This window comes from Delphinapterus leucas, chromosome 18, assembly GCF_059928025.1.
Source record: "Delphinapterus leucas isolate spDelLeu-1000000601 "Yukka" chromosome 18, BTC_Dleu_Yukka2, whole genome shotgun sequence".
NCBI classification, from domain to species: Eukaryota; Metazoa; Chordata; class Mammalia; order Artiodactyla; family Monodontidae; genus Delphinapterus; species Delphinapterus leucas.
Window position 1 is genome coordinate 25,332,331 of NC_143146.1, and position 27,085 is coordinate 25,359,415.

Genomic DNA, 27,085 nt, shown 5'->3' on the forward strand with positions numbered 1-27,085 from the left:
ATTCTGTTTGCTATTATTTTGTTGAGAATTTTTGCATCTATATTTGTCAAAGATATTGGCCTTCAGGGAAGAGATATGGGAACATATGTATATGTATAACTGATTCACTTTGTTATAAAGCAGAAACTAACACACCATTGTAAAGCAATTATACTCCAATAAAGATGTAAAAAAAAAGATATTGGCCTTTAATTTTCTTTGTCTGGTTTTGGTATCAGGATGATGGTGGCTTCATAGAATGTCTTCATAGAATGTGTTCCTTCCTCGTCAATATTTTGGAAGAGTTTGAGAAGGATCAATATAAGTTCTTCTTTGTATGTTTGGTGGAATTTGCCTGTGAAGCCATCTGGTCCTGGACTTTTGTTTAGGGAGTTTTTTTTTGTTTTTGTTTTTGTTTTTTACAGATTCTATTTCACTTCTAGTGATTGGTCTGTTCAAATTATCTATTTCTTCTTGATTCAGTTTTGGTGGCTGTGTGTTTCTAGAAAGTTGTCCATTTCTTCTAGGTTGTCAAATTTGTTGGCATATAATTGTTCAAAGTATTCTTTTTTGTGTGTGTTTCTGTGGTATCAGTTGTGATTTCTCCTCTTTCATTTCTTATTTTGTTTATTTGTGTCGTCTCTCTTTTCTACTTGGTGAGCCTGGCCAGAGGTTTGTCAATTTTGTATACCCTTTCAAAGAATGAGCTCTTGGTTTTATTGCTATTTTTGTATTTTTTTAATCCCTATTTTATTTTCTCTATGATCTTTATTATCTCCTTCTTTTTTTTAGTTTTTAATAATGGCATTGTTTAGTAAACTGCTCACAAAATTCATGAAAATCTAACAACTGTCCCTCATGGGCTGGCAAATGCTAGCCCCTGAACACCACCGGCTACAGTTAACCATTTTAAGGTAACTATAAGTGAGAACATTCTAATGATGTGTATGCATGAGAAGAGATCTACAAAGCTACTAAAATCCAGGCAAAAAAAGAAATCAGCTTTAAACACAGTCAGATCCTGAAAGCAGACATGTCTCAACAAAACCAGGCAAGTAAGAACTCTCTGACCCCCTTAACTCTTTTCCCCCTCCAACCATTCATACCTTCTGAGCAACCCCAGGCCAGAAGGAGGAAGAGTAGAAACTCACTGGGCTATGGAAGGACACAGGAGCCCATCACAGTACTTTTCACTTAATACAGCTCCCACTAACACTCCCTGTGGCTGGGCTAAGGAAGAGTATTACCATTAAATCAAGTTCAACATTTTGATTATTAACATGGGACAGGCATACAAATTTCTGTTGTTAGAAAGTATTTGCCCACTTAAAGTGAGGTTAGTAATTAATATTTTGTAAGAGATCTGAGGAGAGATGGTCTTATTACCCTTGAATTTTAAAAGGGTAGGCTTAAAACAGAGAAAGAAATCAGTAAGTATGTTGTGATTAGATCCCCAAGACATAAGTAATCTATAAAGTTATATACTTTTTTATTGCCCTAGATGTTTTATTTAAGTCAACAAATATATTTTAAAAATTGGATATCAAGCGTATTTCACATTAAAAGAGATTTCTGTGGTAATTACATACAGAATAACTTACAGGAAAGTAACCTAATTTGTTTGTTTCAAGTGGAAAAATATTGAATGTTTGAAATGTTTTGAAAATTTTTCTAAACTGTTATGATTAATTGATTTAAAATAATAAATTCAGGTGACTCATTATTTATATTTATGCCCATCAAGAAATAAGGCATAAAGTAGAAAAAGATAAGATCATCTGGATTCAAATACGAAACAAGAAGCAGTTGTCACAAGGAAAAATAACCCCTTTACTATGTAAAGTTATTAGCTCTATTTAATTTAAATGCGTGTTTATTCTTAGTTTTCCTCCAAACATTCTAATTGAGTTTAAAGCTTTATACTCACTGGGTAGATGATCATTAAAGTCTCTGTATGTCTTAGAAAAAAATTTTAAAGGAAATAAAGCTAAATGAATGAAAATAATAATCCACTACAGCCACCACCCAACTACGTGAATGTATAACTTCCACGTGTAGCTCACCAACTCAAGGAAAAGTACTTCTCTAACATTCTGGTATTTATCACAACCTGACCATCAGTCAGAATTTGTTAATTGTGGTTACATATCTTAACAAAAGAACTTTAGGACCAATTACTTTGCCTAGGGAACTCTCAATAAAAAAAAAATCACAAAGAGTTACTAATATGCATATTTAAAAATTAAATCTTAATGCTTGAGGATCAATTTGAGAAATATTGTTACTAGTTTACTGACAATTTTCTTGATTTTTGTTTAAGATCTTCTTCAAGCCTCAAAGTACATTTTTTGATCCATCTGGTAAAAAAAAAAAGGACATTTAAAAATGCGTTTTTGTATGAATAAGTATATATTGTGTATATTGTGTGAGAAATTGTGATTATGGTGGGTCTATGTATATAAAACTATGAATTATAATAAACATGATTTAGATAAAACTATTTGTACTGATTTATAGTTATATGTAGCAATGATAGTGTTTTAGATGTATTTTTTGTCATGTTAAAATATTTTGTATCTCAAATATAAATTTTCTTTATCACTATGTGTTGAAGTTATGTCAGTTAAAAAAAAAGAACATTTTAGTATAACGAACTGGTATAACTTTGGGGCATTGTAAACATTTGTTACATAATTAGTATAGTGTGGAAAACAATAAGAAACAGGAATTATCAGTTATATAAACAATATTTAATTAGTTTGTGAGCTTCTAAAACCTTGAAATTGATGCGAAGACTAAGGTCTATAGCTTGAAATAAGGGGTCTGGAATAAAAATTTTAAACTGATTAGAATTTAACATTTACCAGTTGATATAAATGCAATGCTGTAGTTGTTTGTTTTTTTTTTTGCTGAGGTTTTTGAAACATTAATATAACAGATTATGAGTGGAATTCCATAAAAAAGGGCATGCGAACAAACCATAATGTCAACATTATGGTTTCCCACAGTTTATTAATATTTTTCTTATTAGTAATAAAACTCATTGTCAACTCTAATTATTTAGCGATTATATTACATATAAAGTGAGAAGCTTTGAGGCATTGGGCAATGCAATGGCATAGGCCAGGTGGTCCTCATCTGTGTTATTATTTATATAGGTTAATGGAGACACTAAGTAAATTCTTATATACAAAGTTGTTTTCAGAGTGTATACCAATCAGAGCTCCATGAATACAAGTCATTATAATGTTATAATTATTTTAAGGATTAAAATTAATCATGCATTTAAATCTATCATATCTGCCTCATGACTCTCCTTAAATGTACTTTCTTTTTCTCTTCATCCGCCTCTTGGATTGCAGATACATTCACATAGGTAAAATCGTAAAATAAGAAATAATATGTTCATATCTTTCGTCTTAAAATAATTTGATAATAGTAAAATAATTATAAAGCTAGGCCAATTAGCTAGAGCTAAAATCTTGGTTCCTCCACCTCTCAAGTGTGTGGCATTGAATAATTCCTTTAAAGATTTTGTATCTTAATTTTTTCATCTTTAAAATTAGTATAAAAGTTCCTTCCTTGGTTACTACATGTAAATTATTTACAACATTAACTGGTAAATTCTAGGCTCTCAGTAAGTAAATGTTTGCTGTTGTTATCAGGTAGGCTACTTTTGCAGAGATGGGAAAATAATTTCACATTCTATATTGCAGACAGGATTTCCTTGAGGGAGATAAATGAGAATCTTTTGCCTTAAGCCTTCAAGGACATTCTTGAATTACCTATATAAATAAAATAGGTAATATGGCTTGAATATTTTCCTTGGGTATATATCTTTGAAGAAAAGCTTGTCTCTATAGAGAGGGAGGAGTTCTGTATCAAAACAAGTTCTTGACTGTAGTACAAAACATGAAGGAAATAATCCAATTTTAAAGTGTCAGCATATACCATGCACCTATACTTGTCTATTCTCCCTAAACATGGATGCAAGTGATATGGTCTTAGATTAGACTAAAGGGCATATAGTGATAACTTAGTGAACCATTAAGTATCTCATGAAGGGTAGAATGAGTTTATTTTTTATTGTTTGTGATTTTAGATTGCTTGGTTAAAAAATAAGCATGATTGAGAATAGATTAAAAATACGGAAGACATTTGAAAGAGGAACACTTTGTGGGAAATTTTTTTGTAGAAAGAAAAATCCAAGATACTGAAAAAGGCTAGAGAAGTGTCAATGGGAAATGTTACAGTAGATAGTATCCTATAAAATGGCAAATTTAAGGACCAAGTCTGAATAGTAAATCCCCTAGAATTAAGTATAGAGTCCACTAGATACTAGGTAGTTACTTCCCTGATTAAAATAAATATAAATTTACATGTTGCCATGTGGTAAGAATATTAATGGAAGGCACAAAGAGTATTATACAAAATATGGAAGATCGCTTCATGCTGTATGTTCTTTGTATTTATTCATTGTTGGTTTCAAGAATCTTTAATATATGTAATCAAATGTTATATTTAATTCAGTGGCACATACATGGAAATTTAATGTTCTGTCAGAAAGCTCTGTCTTCTCCATTTTGTGACCTTATGTTAAAATGGATAATAGAGTGTGGTACTGGCACAGGGATAAACATAGATCAATAGAATAGAATATCAAGTCCAGAAATAAACTGCACGTATATTGTCAAGTGATTTTTCTACAAAGGTGCCAAAACCACTCAATGTGGCAAGAATAGTCTTTTCAACAAACAGTGCTGGGACAACTGGATAGCCACATGCAAAGAATGGAGGTGGAACCTTGCCTACTGCCATATACAAAATTTAATTCCGAATGCTTCAAAGACCTAAATGTAAGAGTTAAAATTATAAAGCTCTTGGAAGAAAACAGAGGTCCGTCTTCATGAATTTGGCAAAGGATTATCAGCTATGACACCAAAAGTATGAGCAACAACAACAAAAAATGGACTTCACCAGTACAACTTCTGTGCTTCAAAGGGCACTGTAAAGAAAGTGTAGCCCAGAGAATGGGAAAGTATATTTTCAAATCATATATCCAATAAGGGACTTGTATCTGGAATATATAAGGAACTATTATAGCTTAACAATAAAAAGCTTAAGAAAATGAGCAAAGGATGTGAATAGACATTTTTCCAAGAAAGATATACACCTGGCCAATAAGAACATGAAAGTGTGTTCAACATCATTAGCCATCAGGGCAGTGTAACTAAACACAATGAGATAACACCTCACACCCTTAGGATGTTAGAAGTGAAATTGAATTGATAAGTCACATAATAAGTGTTAGCAAGGATGTAGAAAAATGAGAACTGTCATACACCGCTGATGAAAATGAAATATGCTGCAACCTTTTTGGAAAGCAGTGTGACATTTCCTCAAATGATTAAACATAGTTATCAAGAGAGACCCTGCAATTCCTGTCCTAGTTATATACCCAAGAGAGATGAAAACACATACCCAAACATATACACACAAATTTGCACAAGAATATTTATAGCAGCATTACTGGTAACTACCAAATGTTGGAAACAACATAAATATCCATCAGTGGATGGATAAACAAATGTGGCATATCCATAAAATAGAATATTATTCAACCCTACAATGGACCAAAGTACTGGTACATGCTACAACTTGTATGAACCTTAAAATCATAATGAAAGAAGCCATTCAAGTAAAGTCCGTGTATTATGATTCCATTTACATGAAAGTCCACAGTAGGAAAATCTATAGAGACAAAACAGATTGATGGTTGCTTAGGGCTGGAAGTGAGGAAGATGAGAAAATAAGAGGCTGATCGCTTAATTGTACAGTGTTTCTTTTTTTTTTTTAATTAATTAATTTACTTTTGGCTGTGTTGGGTCTTTGTTTCTGTGCGAGGGCTTTCTCTAGTTGCGGCGAGCGGGGGCCAGTCTTCATCGCGGTGCGTGGGCCTCTCACTGTCGCGGCCTCTCTTGTTGCGGAGCACAGGCTCCAGACGCGCAGGCTCAGTAGTTGTGGTGCACGGGCTTAGTTGCTCCATGGCATGTGGCATCTTCCCAGACCAGGGCTCGAACCCGTGTCACCTGCATTGGCAGGCAGATTCTCAACCACTGCGCCACCAGAAAAGCCCCCAGAGTTTCTTTTTGAGGTGATGAAATGTAAAATTTATTGCGATGTATCTGTGTCATACCAAAAAATCATTGAAATTAGTGACTGAAATGAGTACGCTTGAAATGAGTGACTTCTGTGGTATGTGAATTTTATTTCAATAGAAATTATTGAATTTCTATTTCAATAAAGAAAAGAAAGGTATAGTATGGATATAAAAAATGTAAATTTGTTTGTTTATGCCACATAGCATACTTCTAGGTCTTAAATCTTCTTGCATTGTATTGCAGGTTGATTTCTAGGAACATAGCATATTTTTGGAGTGTCATCTTTAGAAATCTCTATGATGTGTGAGAGTACTCTCCAGTGGTATATTTTGATCAAAAAAACTATAATGTGAATTTTTAATCCAATATAAATGGTTTTAAAATACGAAATTTTGAGAACTACAAAAGGCAGGATAGTGAGGATGTTAGAAGTATCAATTCTGGAGCCAGACTTCAGCCAGTTGTTATCTGTGTGACTTTGAGCAAGCTTTTAAACCTAGAGAGGGCGTGAGTTTCCACATACTTAAGTTGGATAATACTTCGAACTCATATATTAGGTAGGAAACTAATACTACATGTAAAACACTTAGAAGAGGGTCTGGCAAATAGCAAAGATTCAGTAAGTAGGAAAATCGAAGTTATCTTTGTTCTTACATGTACACATAAATGCCACTTTCTTATGGAAAGAAATGAAAGGCTCAGTTATTTTCTTAGACGTTGTCTTCCCATTGAATGCAAACAAAGAAAAAACCATAACCTAATTCTGTGACCTTTTCTCAGAAATTGGTTCCTAGTTTTGTTATTACTTTTATTGTGGTAAAAGAAGCATAACAAGATCTACTCTCTTAACAGTACTTAGGTATTAAATCTAGCAAAACATGTACAAGATCTACATGAGGATAACTGTAAAACTCTGATGAATGAAATCAAAGAATAAAAGAATGCAGAGAGATTCCATGTTCATAGATGGGAAGACTGAATATTGTCAAGACATCAGTTCTTCCCAACTTGATCTACAGTTTCAGTGTGGTTCCACTCAAAATCTCAGCAAATTATTTTGTGGATATTGACAAAGTGATTCTAAAACTTAAGTGGAAAAATAAAAGAATAGACACTCTAGACAACCAATATTAAAGGAGAAAGACTAAATTGGAGAACTAACGCTACCCAACTTCAAGACACACTATAAAGAAATGAACTATCAGGCCATGAAAAGACATGGAGGAACCTTAAATGCATATGACTAAGTGAATGAAGCTAATCTGAAAAGGCTCTGTACTGTATGATTGCAAACACATGACATTATGGATAAGGCCAAAACTATGGAAGCCAAAAGTTCAGTGGTTCCTAGGGGTTGGGGATTCAGAGAGGGATAAATAGGTGGAAGACAGGATTTTTAAGGCAATGAAAATATTCTGAATGATAGTATTATGATGGTTACATGTTATACATTTGTCAAAGCACATAGAGTGTATAACACCAAAAGTGAATTATAGTGTAAACTATGGACTTCGGGTGAATGAGATGGCAGTGTAGGTTCATCAGTTGTAGCAAATGTACCATTGTGGTGGGGAGTATTGACAATGGGGGAAAGTATGCTTGTGTGGGAGCAGAGTGAGTATGCAGCATCTCTGTACTTTCCTGCCTATTTTGCTATGATCTTAAAACTGCTCTAAAAACAGAAAATCATCTCTCTCTAGAAGTTTGAAGCCCTATTTGGGAATTTTGAAAGTTGACATTACTAAATACAAGTCAAATTTAATTTGTCAAAAAAAAAAAAAAAAAGGAAATTTCCAGGTGGGTCCAATTAAGACTGTATAATTAGTGAGTGAGATGGTTGTTTCCTGAAAGCATCATGAAAAATGTAGCATTTAGGCTGACTCTTGAGTGGTGGATAATATTCTAACAGCTGTGGAAGAGATGAATGTTTTAGTTCAGTTGATAAGAACAGTCCACAGCCAAGGACTCTTCTATTAACAAACGCCTACCTCCCAGACTAAAGAACTTGTCAGAAAAGTTATCCCAGCTAGGGAAAGGGAGCTCCTTCCCACTTGAGTCCCCTCCTGCCTTTTGTTTCACTGAAGGGGGTAAAGTACAGTCAACAGGGCAATGAGATTCGAAGAAATAGACTACAGCCAGGGACTGAAATTCATTCAGAAGATTATAGAACATTCTTCCTCTACATCTATTTCCACACCAAGAAAGCTGCAATATAATAACAGTGGATGCAGATGAAAAACAAGACACAGGACTGCTCTACAGAGCAGCGCATAGGCAACCTCAAAGACAGAAAATAAAAATAAGTACAATAGAGGAATTGGAAGCTTCTGGCACCCATACCTACAGCAAACATTAAAACAGCCCAACTTCTATCCAACTTGACGTAAATTCTCCCACTAAAGGCCTGTATATATCAATTTCTATTATGTAGTAAATGTCTAGCAGTCAGCAAAAAATTTAAAGGCATGCCATAGGGCAAGAAAAAAAGTCTACTCTTCTTGAATATTTATTTAAAATATCCTATAATTGTCTGCATTCTGCTGACTCTAATTCCTCAAATTCCAGCCTGAATTTCCTGTGTTTGTTGTGTGCTGTCACCAACTTTTGGTGTATATTTACATGACACTGCTGTGTCATCATCAGGAAATCGTTGCAGTCATCAGAGGATAAACTGATGAGCACTATAGGCATCATCTGGCCTTGTCATGGGACCTAAAGACTAGTGAGACTGATATTAATGAAGTAGTTTCAAGGATTAGGAAGGATCTGAGAAAGAAATTATAAGGTTCTTTGAGAGAACATCAGATTACAGAGGTCTTCTTTAAGAAGTGGTACATTATAATTTGTTCCATTATGTCACTGTAATATGTAAGTATTCAGTACATTTGTTTGAATCATTGTTATAATGTACTTTGGCATATTCTGGATTACTAGTTCAGTTGATCACCTTACTGGTCTAAGAAGCATGGACACGTGGAGCTGGGTGGTTCAAATTAAAAAAAAAAAAGGCTCCTGTCTCTGTCTCTCTCTCTCTCTCCTTCCCTCCCTCCCTCTCTTCCAGATATAGATATGGATAGATAAGAATAAATATAGTTGCCAAGCCACCATTGTAATCAATTACCTATTTTATTCACCAATTTTTCTGGAAAAAGTGATTTTTAAATATTTTATTAATTTAAATATATGCTTTTTTTAAAATATCAAAAACCTTTATTTGGGTCTTTAAATGTACTTTGCACTTTGTTACAGTCTACAAAGATGAATTAGGCATGATACCTTTCATGAAGAAACTTTACCATCTTATTTTTAGTACATTGTTATGTATAAAAATATTTTACATTTTAAACACATCATATAATGGGTCTTCATTTGCAGTAATATGATTTGCTGCTACATCTATTTTACTCACATTATTACATCCAAAATTTGAGTCACAAAATTTGCACATAAAGCTTAACAGATGGAGTCCTTAAATTTTATCCAGCAAACAATAATCTACCACACGTGCTTAAGAGTTCTATTCTAACAAATTGAACAGATGTAATTCCAGTTCAGTACATCTATTCCTAAATGAAAGAGCTCTTTTGAATTTGATGTTTTGTTCATTTTTGAAATTAAGAATATGATAGTTTGAAAATGGTTGTCAGTCCTTTTAAAGTAAAAAAAAAAGAAGAAAATTAAACCTTTGTCTTATGCTTTTCCAAATTTTATAGGATACATATTTACTGTTATATATAGAAATTTTAAATGGATAAAGAAGTTACTTAAAAGCCTGCTGCAAAATTTTAGAACAAATGGTTTAGTGCTTTACATTAGTACTTTTCCAAATGAAAAATAATTTAGCTTGACTTGGCAAAATTAATCATCTTTGTGTTAAATGTTTATGTCTAAAACTAAAAAGTATAATTTGCATTACCATTCAGTGCCTCTGGGTATTATAATTGTATTTGTATACCTACTTCAAATTTTATGAATATATTTTCTGCCTAATAACATCATTATACCAGCTGGCTTATTTTAATGTAACATAATTATTGGAAAGAAAAAAAAAGAACCTAATACTGCCAGTAGTCATTTTGAATCACTACAACTGTGGGTAAATTAATATATTGTTTCCTTATATATATAAAGTTTTGAGTAAACCTGGGATTTTAATTCATTAATGTTCAATAAACCATATGTGGCCTACACAGACCTGGTTTTCTCATAATCAATTTTTAGTCTTCTAGGACAGATTATCCTTAGGTATGGAAAATAAAATGCATATGTCTTTCAGTCTTTATTCAGAACAGGAATTTGACTCATTAGGTAAGAATAAAAGAGTATAGTGGAAATAGAAAGTACAAATTAGGTTAAAATTACATATTTAATGTTAGAATAAAATAGTACTAATTGATATACAATTATTTACTATAAAAATAATTATAAAAATATTATTTTTTATTACTTAAAAATAATTTTATTATTGTGTAAATAATAAAATTCAGACCAGGGCAGAAAAATTCCTTTGAAGGTTGAGAATGAATTATTCTGATTATTCTTCTTTATCAGTGATTCCTTAGTAGGTCCTAGTTATTTTCCTATGTAACACCTCTGTTGCTTTCCCGTTTCTTGCCAAATGCAAGCAGAGTGACAGAATGATGAAAATATCTAGCCACTAAACATGTTTTTTTTTGCCCAGCTTGTTTGACAGCGGTTACCAAAATTCATCATTGATCAATTTTAAGATAAACAGCCTATCTCTGTAGCTTAAAGGAAGGGAGAAAGAGTCAGCAATATGAAATGAGTAGGAGAAAAGGCAGCTTGTGTACAAGAGCAAGAAAAGAACGGAATGAGTACATATTTTCTCTTGTCACTTTTTTTTCACTGTTAAACGCTAATTTTTGTTCGTGTACTCCTAGAGAAGAAAAAATATACCATTGTACTTTGGTAGGGAAAAAAACCCTGTATATTTAGTTTAGAAGACAAATTGTGTGTGTGTGTGTGTGATGTATATATACAAAGTATGTGTGTGTATACTTGTTAATTCTTAAGCTGCTCCATCATTGTTTTTCCTGCCTTTTGCTATGAATGGATTGATATTTTAAAGGTTACAAGGAATCCACAATTACTGGCATGTTTGCTGATTCAAAGCAGAAAAAAAAAAAACAACTAAGATTGATAATTCTGTGGTGGCTGAAGACATTTATTTTATTGACTCCTCTCTAATAGGCTTGTAGGAAAGAATATGTTATTGGGTCTGCTTGAAACGAACTCCTCTTATTTATTTGATAACTAGCTTCCAAATGATCAGTGAAACGTGACATACCGATTATTTTATGTTTTCTTTAACATAATGAAATGTTATAGGTAAATACAAAAAGCAGTCTTTGGATGTATAAAATATACCAGCAATAATTGTCTATGGCAATGGATATTTGTGCATGTGCTATGTTAAAAAATTCATTGCAACTCTTCGTTTTCCTTAATCTAAATTTTTCATTATCTACCTGCATTCCTAGGGAATGCAGGGATTCTGTGATCCGGCACCTAATTTGGATTACAGAAAATATGAAGATAAGTACAGATCTCCTCCCAAAATATGCATGGGCATATACACTGATAAAAGGTGCATGTAATTTCAAAAGACTTTACAAAACCTCTGAAAATCATATATGGATCCAGGAGGTCCTCCAACTAGAAATAGAGGCTGTTTTTAAAAACTACCATCAGATCTAGCCCTGAAACAGATCTGTCCTTTTCTATCCTTTGTAAGTTAGTTTATCTACAGACTTACCAGAAGTGTGACCTTTTGAATGGCATTTGTATAACTTTGTTTAAAGTTGTATTTCAGTTCCTATTTATTGTCTCCATTGGGAAATGTAAATATCCTCCTACTGACATGTAGTTCAGTTTTACCTTTGGAACAAATTGTTAGTGGAATTGGAAGGATTTAGACACATTTAGGAACAAAGGAAAGAGACACAACCTTTACCATTGAATTTTAACTTCTGTGGTGACTTGGAAACAGTTGAACAGTGTTCTCCCAATCAGGCTTAAATGCAATTTGCTTTATGATGTAATAAGTTACATATACTCCATAATATCTCCTTAATTTTTTTTGCCTCACATTTGTGTTAGCTAGCTTCATCCACCCTATAACAGCTCCGTTTATAATATGTCCTCTCCTGTTTTAAGAAGGAACAAACATAAAACAGTCAAATGTATACAACATTACAAAAACAGCAAGAAAAACAGAGGTTTTGGATTTTAAAAGAGGCATGAGTTCAGAGTATGTAGACATGATTGGCAGATATCAAAATGCTCCTTCCTACATATGACTGAAAAGTAATAAAAGAAATAATTCAGCTGTCTGTGGGTTTGTCTCACAACTGTAATCACAATGTTGCTGTACAAAGCTCAAAATGACAGCTTCCTAATTTTTATTGCTTATTTAATCTATTAAAGTTGCCAAATCCCCAAGGGCTAAATTTCACTGATTTATTCATTGTTAGAGAAGCTGAAATAGAACAATGAGGCGTTGGGTGAGAAATAACATTAAAAAGTAAGGAAATGAACAATAGTAAAGATGCATGGGTGCATTTCACATAACATTATTTGAATTAAAATACAACAATGACAAAATTTCCAGTTACTTTTGTGTAACTTTGAACTCACAAACCTTGAAACTTTATTATTCAATCTTTCATTTAATTATAAGCTTTACTGAGCCCTTGGCTTTATGTTAGGCAGTGATTCTATATAAATCACTCTAAAGCCTAGATAGATATTTTTATTTCTACTATTGCCATTTATATATTGTTAACAATTAATATATTTAAAATATGAACATCTATGACTTTATCTTAGCCCAATCCCATGCATTAGTTTGAGAGAGAATATAATGCTTTTCAGTTTTTTAATGTTCACAAGGGTTTTTATATGCATCACCAAATATACACTCCCTTAGCTTTTCTTTCTTTCTCTGATCAGACATCCCACAGTATTATTCATTGACTTATACTTTTTAAAGGTTTTTTGGGTAATTGCCATTTTTTTCTTTCATTACTTTAATATTTCACTTTGTTTCACTCTTTTAATTTACTTTTGCTCACTTTTTGAAATGAAGATTTAATTCATTTTTCAGTATTGTGTTTTTTAATATATACTTTAAGGTTATACATAGCCCCCTAAATTAATACTTAGTTTGCATCTCAGGGGGGTTAAAATTTGTGTTATTGTCAATAGGTACAAATATTTCATAAATTCCTTTAACTCATCAGTTACTTGAAAGGCATGATTTTTTCCATACATTCTTTTAAATGTACAATTTAATACTGCTGTGAAGCAGGAGAAATGAATAAACTATAAGTACATGCATAGAAATGGATGAATCACACAATGTAATATGGAGTCAAAAGGCAAATAATAGAAGAGTCCATTAAAGTACCACTAATATTAGTTAGCTAATTATTAGTTATCCTCCTGCTAAAAAAAAAAAAAAGACTCAAAATTACCATGGCTCAAACTAAATGTATGTAAATTTATTTCTCGCTCACTATTAGTGCAGAAAGAAAAGTTTCACCTTAAGGTTATACTTCTAGATTATTATGCAACCATAACCTATACTCTCTTGTCTTTCTTCATCCAGAAAAAAGCAAAAGAGGGTGAATAGAGAACAAGCTATTTTCTCTTAAGCAGTGTTGTAAGTCACACACAACAATTCAGTCACACTTCACTGGTTAGAAACTAGTTTCCCTGGTCACTAGTAGCTGGCAGGGAGAGTCACAAATGTGGTGTCTCTGATCTAGATCTGTTTGTACTCAGTAAGGTGTAGTGTGTGTGCCTGTGGTGGTAGGGGGTTATTTCTTAAAGAAAGAAGAAATAGAAGTTTCTGTCACATCACTTAAAGAACATTAAAATTCAGAACAGATTAATATATTATTTAAGGTTTCATATGTATATGATAAAACCATGATGAGTAGCAATAGAATAACAAAAAAAATTAGACCTGTTAGAGTTTTTTAGTTATGATTTATAGCTGATATCTATCTACATGGTTTGGATAGAAAAAATATAAATGGTATACTTAAAATCTCTACCTCCTAAATCTTTCCCATCTACCCAGTCATCTTACAGAGATAAGTTATGCTTTTATATGCAGATATGTACGTGGATATGCAGTCTGTCTTAAGCCACTTTCTTATTTTACTTGATATATTTTAGATATTATTTATAAAAGAATATGAAGTTTCTTGTTTATTTTCACAGCTGTTTGATATTCATTGTTTAGATTGATACAACTTTGTATGTTTTTTTCTCTAATCATCAGTTATGGCATATGTTTAATGGGGGAAAAATACTATCCACTTAATAAATCTATACAGGTATGCTAGTTTCTTACAGTGAAATCATTGTCTAGTTGTTAGTAAAATATGCCATATGTATTAGTTACATGTATTAGTTATTAGTAGTAGTAGTATTGCTATATCAAGGTTGTTAGCATTTTTTAGCAATAAAGTATTTTTAAATGAAGTTATATACATTGTTTTTTAAGATATAATTCTCTTACACACTAATAGACTGTGGTATAGTATGAACATAACTTTATATGCACAGAGAAACCAAAACATTTGTGGATTGCTTTATTGTGACACTGGCTTTATTGAGGTGATCTGGAACCAAACCCTTAATATCTCTGAGGTATGCCTGTATTATGTTGTTGCAAATGGCAAGATTTCCTTATTTTTATGCCTAAATAATATTTGTGTGCATATGTGTATACATGTATATACACACATACATTTATACATACACATACATAATAATTTCTTTATCCCTTCATCCATTGATAGACATTTAGGTTTTTCCATATCTTGGCTATGATGAGTAATGCTGTGATGAACATGGGGGCGCATATATCTCTTTGAGTTAATGTTTTTGTTTTCTTTGGACAAATACCCAAAAGTGGAATTGCTGGATCTTGTAGTAGTTCAATATTTAACTTTTGAGGGAAGTCCATATTGTTTTCCATAGTGGCTGCACCAATAGACATCTCAACCAATAGTGCACAACAGTTCCCTTTTCTCTACGTCCTCATCAGCAGTTGTTATTTCCTGTCTTTGGTGATAACCGTTCTAACAGGTGTGAGGTGATATCTTGTGTTTTTACTTTGTATTTCCCTGGTAATTAGTTATGTTGAGCACCTTTGCATGGTTGTTGGCCATCTGTATATCTTCTTTGGAAAAATTTTATTCAGATCCTCTGCCCTTTTTTTAATCAGACTGTGTATATTTATGCTATTGAGTTGTATGATTTCTTTATATATTTTGAATATTAACTCTTTATCAGATATATAATTTCCCTTTCAGTAAGTCGCCATTCCATTTTATTGGTGATTTTTTTTCTTTCTTTTTCTTTTTTTTTTCCTGTGAAGAAGCTTTTTAGTTTGATGGAGCTCTATTTATTTTTACTTTTGTTGCCTTTGCTTTTAATTTCAAATCCAAAAAATCATCACCAAGAACAATGTCAAAGAGCTTACCACTTATGGGTTTTTTTCTAGGAGTTTTATAGTTTAAGTTCTTTCAAGTCTTTGGTTCACCTTGAGTTAGTTTTTGTGTAGGTGTTTGATAGTGATCCAGTTTCATTCTTTTGTGTGTGCCTGTCCAGTTTTTTAAAAACCATTTATTGGATAGACTCTCCTTTTCTTACTCTGTATTCTTGGCTTTGTTGTCATAAATTAACTAACCATATATGCATGAGTTTATTTCTAGGCTCTTTATTTTGTTCCATTGATTGATATGTCTGTTTTTAGTCCAATACGATACTGCGTTGATCATTATAGCTTTGTAATATAGTTTGAAATTATGGTGAGTGATGCCTCTGGCTCTATTCTTTTTTTCTCAGGATTGCCTTGCTTATTTGAAACCTTTTGTGATTCCATACAAATTTTAAGCTCGTTTGTGCTATTTCTTGGAAAAGTAGCAAAGGAATTTTGATAGGGATTACATTTGAATTTGTAGATTTCTTGGGACAGTATAGACTTTTTAACAATATTAATTCTTCCAATCCATGAAGAGAGAGTAACTTTGCATTTATTTTATGTCCTCTTCCAATTCTTAATACCTTACGGTTTTTAGTATACAGGTCTTTTGCCTCCTTGTTTAAATTTATTCCTAGATATTTTATTGTTTTTCATATATTTGTAAATTATATTATTTTCTTAATTTTTGACAGTTTGTTATTAGTGTATAGAAATGACCAGGTTTTTGATCATTAAGTTTGTATCCTGAAACTTTACAGAATTTATTAATTCAAACAGTGTTTTGGTGGAGTCTTTATGGTTTCTATATATAATATCCTGTCATCTATAGTGATAGTTTCACTTCTTCCTTTCCAGTTTGAATGCCTTTTCTTTTTCTTGCCTAATTGCTCTGGCCAGGACTTCCAATACTATGTTGAATAAGAGTGGTGAGAGTGGGCATCCTTGTCTTTGTTCGGGACTGGAGAGGAAACATTTTCAGCTTTTCACTGTTGAGTATGATGTTAGCTGTGGGCTTGTTATAATGGCATTTATTATGTTGAGGTACATTCCCCCATACCCACTTCTTTGAGAATTTTTATGAGGAGTGGATGTTGAATTTTGTCAAATGATTTTTCTGCATCTATTGAAATGATCATATGGTTTTTAGTCTTCATTTTGTTAACGTGCTCTGTCACACTGATTGATTTGCAGATGTTGAACAATTCTTGTATCCCAGGAATAAATCCCACTTGATCATGATTTATGATCCTTTTAAAGTATTGTCGAATTCAGATTGCTAGCATTTTGTTGAGAATTTTTGCACCTATTTTTATCAGGGATATTGGCATGCAATTTTCTTTTCTGGTTTTGGTGTCAAAGTAGTGCTGGCCTCGTAAAATGAATTTGGAAGTGTTACATTGTCTTCTGCTTTTTGAAACAAGTTTAACAAGGATTGGTTTTCTTTGAATGTTTGGTAGAATTCACCAGTAAAGGCATCTGGTCTTGTAGTTTTGTTTGTTTTTGATTACAGATTCAATCTCTAGTAATGATTCAATTAGTAATTCTAGTACTGATTCATTACTAGTAATCAGTCTGTTCATATTTTCTGTTTCTTCATGACTCAGTTTTGGCAGATTGTGTGCTTCTAGGAATGTATTCATTTCTTTTAGGTTGTCCAATTTGTTGCCAAGTAATTATTCATTGTACTCTCTTATGATTCGTTGCATTTATTTGATATCAGTGGTAATATCTCCTCTTTTGTTTTTTACTTTATTTATTGGAGTCTTCTGTCTTTGTTTCTTGGTGAGTCTAGCTAAAAATTTGTCAGTTTTGTTTATCTCTTCAAAGAAAAAAGCTCTTAGTTTCATATATCTTTTCTCTTTTTAGTCTCTATTTTATTTATCTCCATTCTGTTTATTTCCTTCTTTCTATTAACTTTGGTCTTTGTTTTTTCTTCTGTTTCTAGTTGCTTGAGATGTAAACTTAGGTTGTTTACTTGAGATCTTTCTTGTTTCTTAATGTAGGCATTTATTGCTATATAAACTCCCTTCATAGAACTGCTTTTTCTACATCCCATAAAATCTGGTATGTTATATTTACATTTTTTTATCTTAAGGTATTTTTTAACTTCTCTTTTCATCTATCTGTACCTCCTGGTTATTCAGAAACATGTTGTTTAATCTTCATAGATTTGTGAATTTTCCAGTTTTTTTATTGTAATTGATTCTAGTTTCATATTATTGTGGTCAGAAAAGATGCTTGACATGATTTCAATCTTCTTAAATTTAAGACTTGTTTTGTGGCCTAACACATCAGTTCTAGAGAATGTTCCATATGCCCTTGAGAAGAAAGTGCATTCTGTTGCTTTTGGATGGAATGTTCTGTATGTCTTTTAAGTCCATCTTGTCCAATGCGTCATTTAAAGCCAGTGTTTCCTTATTGATTTTCTGTCTGGATGATCTATCCATTCATGAAAGTGGAGTATTAAAGTCCCCTACTATTATTGTATTACTGTCTATTTTTTCCCCTTAGGTCTAATTTTTTTTTTTTTTTTGTGGTACGTGGGCCTCTCACTGTTGTGGCCTCTCCCACTGCAGAGCACAGGCTCCGGATGCACAGGCTCAGTGGCCACGGCTCATGGGCCTAGCCGCTCCATGGCATGTGGGATCTTCCCAGACCGGGTCATGAACCCGTGTCCCCTGCATCGGCAGGTGGACTCTCAACCACTGCGCCACCAGGGAAGCCCCGGTCTGTTAATATTTGATTTATATATTTAAATTCTCCTATCTTAGATACATAAATAAATATCCTCTTTTGGAGTAAAAATATATCTTATCTTTTTCTAATTGCTGTAAATAATTTAATGGCTTGACAATATGCTCATGTTAGGTAAAAATATATGTCATTTATCAAAGTCATATTTAGAAGGTTTACTTAATGTATCACAGTAATGTAGCAGATAGGGAAGTTAAAGAATCCAGTTTATGAGTTCAACTGAGAGTTTGAGTCTCTTAAGTGTAGCCCTCACACGTGAAGAAAGTCTAAGCACATTGGTGTTTAACTCTACAAAGTTTTATATTTTCATGTGACTGTGAGCTCCGTATATTTGGAATATAACTGACCAAATATGTGGTCAGTTGTGGTGGTTGTTTTGGGAGCTGTTCTTATTTTTCTTTTCTTTTGAAATGGTAATAAAGAATAATATTTGAGAGCTCAGTTATTTGCATTACATAATTGAGCTTTATCACTTACTGTAACACCACTTGAGGATATACATTCCTCCATTATTCGCTGTTTGGTCCAAGTATTAAAAATCAAATGATGACAGGATATAGGATGTCTACTTTCCAAGTATATTCATAGAAAGTTTTGATACTTTTCTCTTTAAATTTTTTCCCCTAAGTTATAAGAGTGTGCTCTCAGCAACATTTCTCAGGAGCCTGAGGAGCTTAAAAAAGTTGGAGGGACTCTGCTCTGGTCCCTACTGTCAAGAAAGTGCATGGTGAGATTTGTTTTGGTGGTGTTATTGTTTGCTGTCCTTCTGATCTTTGTCAGTACCTCTGTGTGTCAGTGGCTCCAAATTGTGAAAGACAGCCAGGATATAAGGAAGCCGCTGACTCTGTTCTCCTCAGTGCCTTCTTTAGATATCTGATTTCTTTTTGCAAAAGTTTTTCTGGTTCTGTGATGGCTTATCCCATGAGAACAGATCCTTAGAGTCTACACTTCATCAGCCTCCTGCACTTCATAATCTGATTTTCCTAAAATTTCCAAAATACCTGGGAAATTTAGCATTATGCTTTCAAAATAATTCTGAAAATGTACCTGTAAATTTTCTTTCTTTTTTTTTTTCTCTTCTTTCCTTTTTTCCTTCCTTCACTGCTAATTTATAGGACTTTGGGCCCTTCTTTTGATGGCAAAAGAAGAAATGTTATTTGTTTCTATGAGAGAAGGATTTAAAAAAAATAATATATATTTAGAAAAGTTAACTATTTGCAGTAGAATTCTTAAATTAGTGGTTTCCCTACTTAGAAGGAGTAATACTATTACTATACTATACTAATACTAATAACACTATTACTCAGTGTTTATAAGATTCTCATATTGATATGACGTTATTCAGGGAATATATATATATATGCAAAAATCATAGTATTATTTATAATGATTACACCTATATTCTGGATTGACAATCATAAAGAGTTTACTATATAGATAATATTACAGTTGGTTTAAATTAAAAGAAATATATGTAAATTTAGTTTGGTATAATTTTCTGTTCAGGATATGAGGGATAACTAGTCATGTTAACACTATTCTTAATTAATTGTGTGGCTATCTAGAAGAATACAACTTCTATACTGACCTGTCCTAAAATATTAGAATGGTATGTGATGGCACAGCTTGCAGCATTTTTGTCTTCCTATTTTCCCCTTTAAATAGTACATTAATCTAATAGTATATTAGTTTAAAAGCTATATATTTAATCCTCATATTAAAAGTAAAGAATTTTCAAGTTTTTAGTGAATTGAAATAATTTTTAAAAGGAGAGGACTGTTTCTCATACCACCACCACCACCACCCCCCGCAATAGTGGAATGGAACAGGCCAACATGAACATTTCTCTAATCAATAATGGAGCAAAGAGTGAGGAAGAATAATATCTTTTTAGCTTAAATACAAGGAGACAAGAAATTATTTGCTATTTTTAGAAGTATAATTAGTTAATAGTATATTCACACATAAAAACTTTAAAAATTTCTTGTAACTCAAATATAATCTTAAATCTCTATTTAATCTAAAACAGCAACTTATTATATCACTAAATTGGAATTTATACCAATGAAGAGATTTTCTTAGGATGAATTAAAAAGTTAGAATATTAATCTAGTGCTTGCCACTTATGAATAAATATCATATTTTCAGGATTTTCCTCATCATTTTTATCTCATTTTATTCTGTGGTCTGCTAACATCTTGTTGAGCTGTTTTATCCATCCTATTCCTTGGCATTGAGATCTATCTTTATTGCCATGGGATTGGTTGGAGTCATCCATTTGGACAATATACTCACATTCTAATAGCCTATGACTATAGTTACCTTTTTCTTATACTTCCCCTCAAAGATTTTCTTAACTCAGAATTCCAGTTTTCACAGAATTAGGAGCCTAACAACACTGAGGCCCCTAGAATTTTGGATAGCTTTTTCTTCTTAATCTTGATTGGAGATTCATGAGCCTCAGGCTATATGCTGGCCAGTTAATCCAGGCACTTGATTAGCATTGCTTCTATACTACTCACTTGCCACATGTAGTCACACTGGTTAGTGCATGAAGAGTCCCAAATAGGAAGATGCATGTACCCACCATTCCCCTATATTTGGACTCCCTAGTGAGTAAACCATGTTTTCTAGTGTCTCATGACTCTACCCAAGCCTTAGTCAAAAGAACTGAGGCAGTGTATCCTCCATACGCTTCCCCTTTGACACCTCTTTATGATACTTCCCACTTAAAAGATTTATATAGTCATTTTTTACTTAATGTGGTATGCAGTATGATAATATTTTGATAACATATCAACTTAGAAACTTTTTACTTAAAAAAAGATAAGCACAAATTGTGGATCAAATCACTCTTAAGACAATATTTTATAAATAGATATTTTGAAGTCTATTGTGTTGTACAGGTATGCCCTTTTAGGTTCTGAATGAATTGCTAGATCCTGACTTTAAACCGTAACTCTGTTTTTGGTCATGCGAAAACCCTTTCACATATTTTCAAACAGAATTTTCAATAAAAAGAAAATTATTAAAAATACATGAATGTGGTAAGAAGAAACTTGGGATAAGGCCACTAGTGTCTGTTCAGTTCCTTAGGAAAGAAGATGAAAGATAACAAACATATCAAGATTTATCATGTTTACTCTAAAAATATGGAGATAGCTTTTCATGTGAAATATAATCCATTTAATTAATTTTAGGTAGTATTGAGAAACAAAATGATTCAACATAATTGTTATATGAATTTTCATGAATAAGAGTCTAACTGGAGTTTATTATCATACCTTTGTTAAATGATTAGTTCCACAAGATAAAATCAAAATGATTGCTCATGAAGTACAGTCCTACTTTGCACAGAAAATGACTAAATCAAGAAGATGTAAATCAAGAAGGTGATTCAAGAATGGAAAGTGTATGGACAAGTATATGTATGTTATTTTACTTAAACATTAAAATGCTTCTAAACTTAATTTTCTGATTTTATTATTCATGAAATTTTCTAAAAATTCATGTATTTGAAATTTAAATAATGTAATATTATCAAGAGAAGCTGAAGTATATGAAACATTTAAAAGTATGACAAGAATTAAATTTGTGTTTATTAAAATCAATTGCTTTTTGAGGCATCTAAATAAAATTTAAATGTTGCACTTAATTGTGAGATTATTATTCACTATAGTAGTTAAAAAAATTTTTTTTGGAGTATAGTTGCTTTACAGTGTTGTGTTAGTTTCTGCTGTACAGCAAAATGAATCAGCTATATATATATATATATATATCTCCTCTTTTTTGGATTTCCTTCCCATTCACCACAGAGCATTGAGTAGTTCCCTGTGCTATACAGTAGGTCCTCATTAGTTATTTTATACATAGTGGTGTGTATATGTCAATCCCAATCTCCCATTTCATCCCACCGCCCCTTGCCCCTTGGAATCCATATGTTTATTCTCTACATCTGTGTCTCTATTTCTGCTTTGCAAATAAGTTCATCTGTATCATTTTTCTAGATTCCACATATAAGCAATCTTGTACAATTTGTTTTCCTCTTTCTGAGTTACTTCACCCTGTATGACAGTTGCTAGGTCCATCCACATCTCTGTAAATGGTACAATTTCATTCCTTTTTATGGCTGAGTAATATTCCATTGTATATATGTACCACATCTTATTTAAATTTCTTCTATAGTAATTTTAAAGAAATCAAAATAAGAAAAATCATTTAAGAATATCAGTTTGAGAATCTTTCCCTATTCATTTGTGTTCCATGCTTATATGGCATTCCCAAAATCTATTAATTGTACATGTCTTATTAGCCTTTGACTTGCTGTTAACTGTAGACTTAATATATTTGTAATTTACTATATACATTATAAAATGCTAAAATACTGTCCCTATGATAAGTTAAATTTGAGCGTCAAATAATTATAATAACACAAATCAAAAGAAGTCATTTTTAGAATTTTAGAGTGGAATAAATTGGCAATGTTAAAAAGCATTAATAACAGATTTTCTAAAAACAGAGTTTAGGTACAGTGTAATAGAGCAGAATTAACAGAAGTTTCTTGTTTTCCCTGTTAGAGTAGGGAAAGGGTTGGGCTAGGTATTAATACATGTAAATATGATAGTCTTTGAGCTACAATACCACTGATAATGGGAACCTCATTTGCTCATTTCGCAATTGACTTTTGCCTTAACATTCTTAGGTTGGACGATCAAGCTGTAATTTATTCTTTCTAGTACAAAAGGTCAAGAAATACTAAATATAAAGGCTGTTATGTGACAGATATATTAAAACACTGGGTGAGGTATTTTGTCCTTTTTTTCTTGGTAGCAAATAACATGGAAAGCATTTTCTATTGTTTAAAAAACCCAAGTATACCTAATGCAAAACAAAGAACAGGAAATAAAACAGCAGTTCTGCAGGAAATATAAGAAATTTAAAATATTAGGGTGCATAGAACTTGCTGAGTTCAATTAGAACCAGTTTGTAAAGGGTACTGGCTGGGCTGTTACTGACTTCGGATATTTGCTATGGTGAGTAAAATTCAAAAATAGAGTTCTAGGCAGAGGATTAACATGGATAGATTTGATTTTTTTCTAAAAATTACAGAGGATGGATAGAAGTGGAGAATAGACTGCTGGAAGAGAAACAACTTAGAAGCCTGGTGTAATGAGATAATGAGGGTCTGAGTAAAAAGACAAATGCAGTTGGGAAAACAACCAGATTCTGGAGACAGTTCTGCTTAAGATTAAAATCTTACCCAAGTAGGGTAAAGATTTTGTTTACAGTATCTTTTGAAAGCCTCAGACATTGAATAATTCTCTGCATTTGGCTATTTCTAAGTCTACAATAAAATATTCTTGAGCTAAAATGATTTCATTGGTCAGTGTCACAGTGGTATCTAGTACGGTACCCTGTTCGTTTACACAGGAAGAATTCCTCCTATAACAGGAAAAAGGAAAAAAGAAAAAACAAGAATGGATAGAAAAGAAAATTTTCTGATTTCTGATTTACAAACCAGTGTAACTGTTTGCATATAAATTTTTAAAAGAATAACCCCACTGCCTTTTTTTTACCACCTTTTAAATGAGTAATAAATAGTGTTGAGTAATAGTATTGTTCCCTGTAAGTATGGAAACCACTAATTTAAGAATTCTACTGCAAATAGTTAACTTGAGTTTTCTAAATATATTAATCTAGTTCTATAATATTTCCATCACCTGAAAAAGACCCCACTTCCATCCCTTCCCTAGGCAAACACTAATCTTCTGTCTCTAAAATTTGCCTTTATCTGGAAGCTTCATATAATAGAATTATACAATATTTGATTTTTGTGTTTGACTTTTTAACTTAGCATAATGTTTTTGCAATCATCCATTTTGTAGCATGTATCAGTACTTCATTATTTTAAATTGTTGAACAGTATTTTATTGCATGGATATGCCACATTTTATTTATCTATACACTAATAGATGGACATTTGGGTTCATGTTTTTTGAACTGATGACTAGTTCTCTCGCACACTGCGTATCTGTGCCTTTCTGTGGATGTATGCTTCCATTTCTCTTGGCTAGATACCTATGAGAGAAATTGGTGTGTTATGTTTTAAGTTTATGTTTAACATTTTAAGAAACCGTTTGACTGTTTTTCAAAGTGACTTCATCGTTTCCACAAGCAAAGTATGAGGGCTTCAGTTTTTCCATACCCTCATAAACACATTTTATGATCTCTTTTTGATTATAGACATCCTAGTGATTATGTAGTGGCATCTTGATTTTTATTTAGAGCTGGCGATGGTGTGGTTGTTTTGTTATTCATGAATTTGTGTTGAATTTTGTATAATGCTTTTTTTACATCTGTTGTATGTTTTTCTCTTCTGATCTGTGAATGTTCTGAAATGTATTTCCTAATATTAATATATCGTACATTTCTGGGCTAAACAATGTTGCCAGAAATGTCTGAGCACTGTAGAATCTGGTTGATATATATTTTTCTTAGTAATTTTCCATTACTATCTTTTTATAGTTTTGGGCTATAATTTTCTTTTGTATACTAACAATCATTTTTAATCAAGGTTATACCACAGTATAAACAGTAATGAGTCAATTTACTTTCCTGTGTTGTCTTGGAACAATTTCAGATAAAGTTTTTTTTAATTAGGATGTTGTCTAAATTATCAGCATTCTCAAATGCATTTATATAAATTGTTTTTAATAGTCTATTATCATTATTACTAAGTCTTGTTGCTGCTCTCATTCTAATCCCTTATAGTACGAGGTTCTTAGAAAAATGTGTTTCCTAATATCCCCTCGTATTACATATGTTAATATTGTCCAGTGTTTTAATTCCAACTTGTTTTATTTTCCACCAAAATTGTCCATTACTTTTACTTTTGTTTATGCTGTCAGTCAATGATAAAGTTTTGATTACCCATTTCTTTGTTCAAGTTTCTTTTTTGAAGCCCTGATCTTGGGTTCATTTTCTTCCTTTCTAAAGAATTTTCTTTAGACTTTTTTTGTTGTTGGGAGCTTACCATCTGTCAGTGGAAAATTTTATGGGTTTATTATTTGTTTATTGGCATATAATTTCATTGTGAATTGTCGGTTATTTGCTTCTTTTCTTCTTGGTTATATGACTAGTCAAGTTCCCTGGAGCATAATATGACACCAAGATTTTTAGTGCAAGCGATTTTTAGGGAACGCGGGGGAAGGGAAGGAAGCTGCATCAGGCAAAGGTGTATGTTAGGATGAGCTACAGTTTCAAATAGGACCACCATTGAACCCATGGACCTCTGAAGCTAGGATGACCCTTCAGAGTTATTCTGAGTTGAGTGAGAAAGCTGAGCCTTCCTTCTTTTAAAGGGTCAGTCTTTGGACCCCAGCTGCCCTAAGGAAGGGGTGGTGATTTGGGTGGAGGCAGCTCTCCTCTGTAGGGGCGATTCCTGAGGAAGGCTGATAACTGCAAGTTGTCAAGTGACAGCATTTACAGCGAGTGGAGTAAAAAACCATTCATTCTTAAAGTGGGATATGGATAGAATATCACAGTGTTCCCCTATAGGTTCAAAAAATTGAGAATATTGGGAAATCCCTGGAAGTCCAGTGGTTAGGACTCCACACTTCCACTGCAGGGGACGTGGGTTTGATCCCTGGTGGGGGAATTAAGATCCTGCATGCCGCGGGGCCGAAAAAGCAACCAAAAAATGGGAGTATTTTCTTATTGTCTTCTGGGCTTTCAATATTTTTCTGGTGTGAACCATTTACCTGTCATAATTTAAAGTGGCCTTTCTTTTCTGTTAATTTTTTTTTTGGCTTGTTTTCCAGTTATATATGGTTCCTTCCTTTTCTCCGCATCTTTATAATTCTATTTGCTATTAGTTTTACTTCCTGAATCAGAGTAGAAATGCTTTTAGTTATCTTTAAAAAAGATTCTTAAACATTACCTCTTATTCCGGCATTTACTGTCATCTTCTGGTAACTCTATTAGATACATGTTGAGATAAAATTTACTAATTTTATCCCTGGACATCTGAAACTGCCTTTGACACTTTCCTTGTTTTTTCTCCATGTACTGATTGTTGATTAATTCATACATCTTCCAGTTATCTAGCATTTCCTTCAGCAAAATTTAAATTCTCATTTAATCCATGCAACTAAACTTTTGTTCCAATCTTTATATATTTATTATTTCCCAAAATTCAGGGTTTTTTTAATTTTTAATTTTTTTTTTTTGCGGTATGCGGGCCTCTCCCGTTGCGGAGCACAGGCTCCGGACGCGCAGGCTCAGCGGCCATGGCTCACGGGCCCAGCCGCTCTGCGGCATGTGGGATCTTCCTGGACCAGGGCACGAACCTGTGTCCCCTGCATCGGCAGGCGGACTCTCAACCACTGCGCCACCAGGGAAGCCCCCAAAGTTCAGTTTTTATATAAATCTTTCCAGTATTTTTAGTAGAAATTTTAGTTTAAAATTTATTTAATCATGTTATGGTTATATCTTAATGTACTTTATCTGGGTTTCGGGGGTCCAAATCCACAGATTATTTTCCTGGTGATTCTCACTCAGGTTGGTGTATTTCTTTATATAATTTATAAATTTGGTGAGGTCAGTATTATGTTATCTGTAGAAATGCAGTTTGTCTTGGGCGTAAGGTGGTTCACTCCAAGGAATTTTT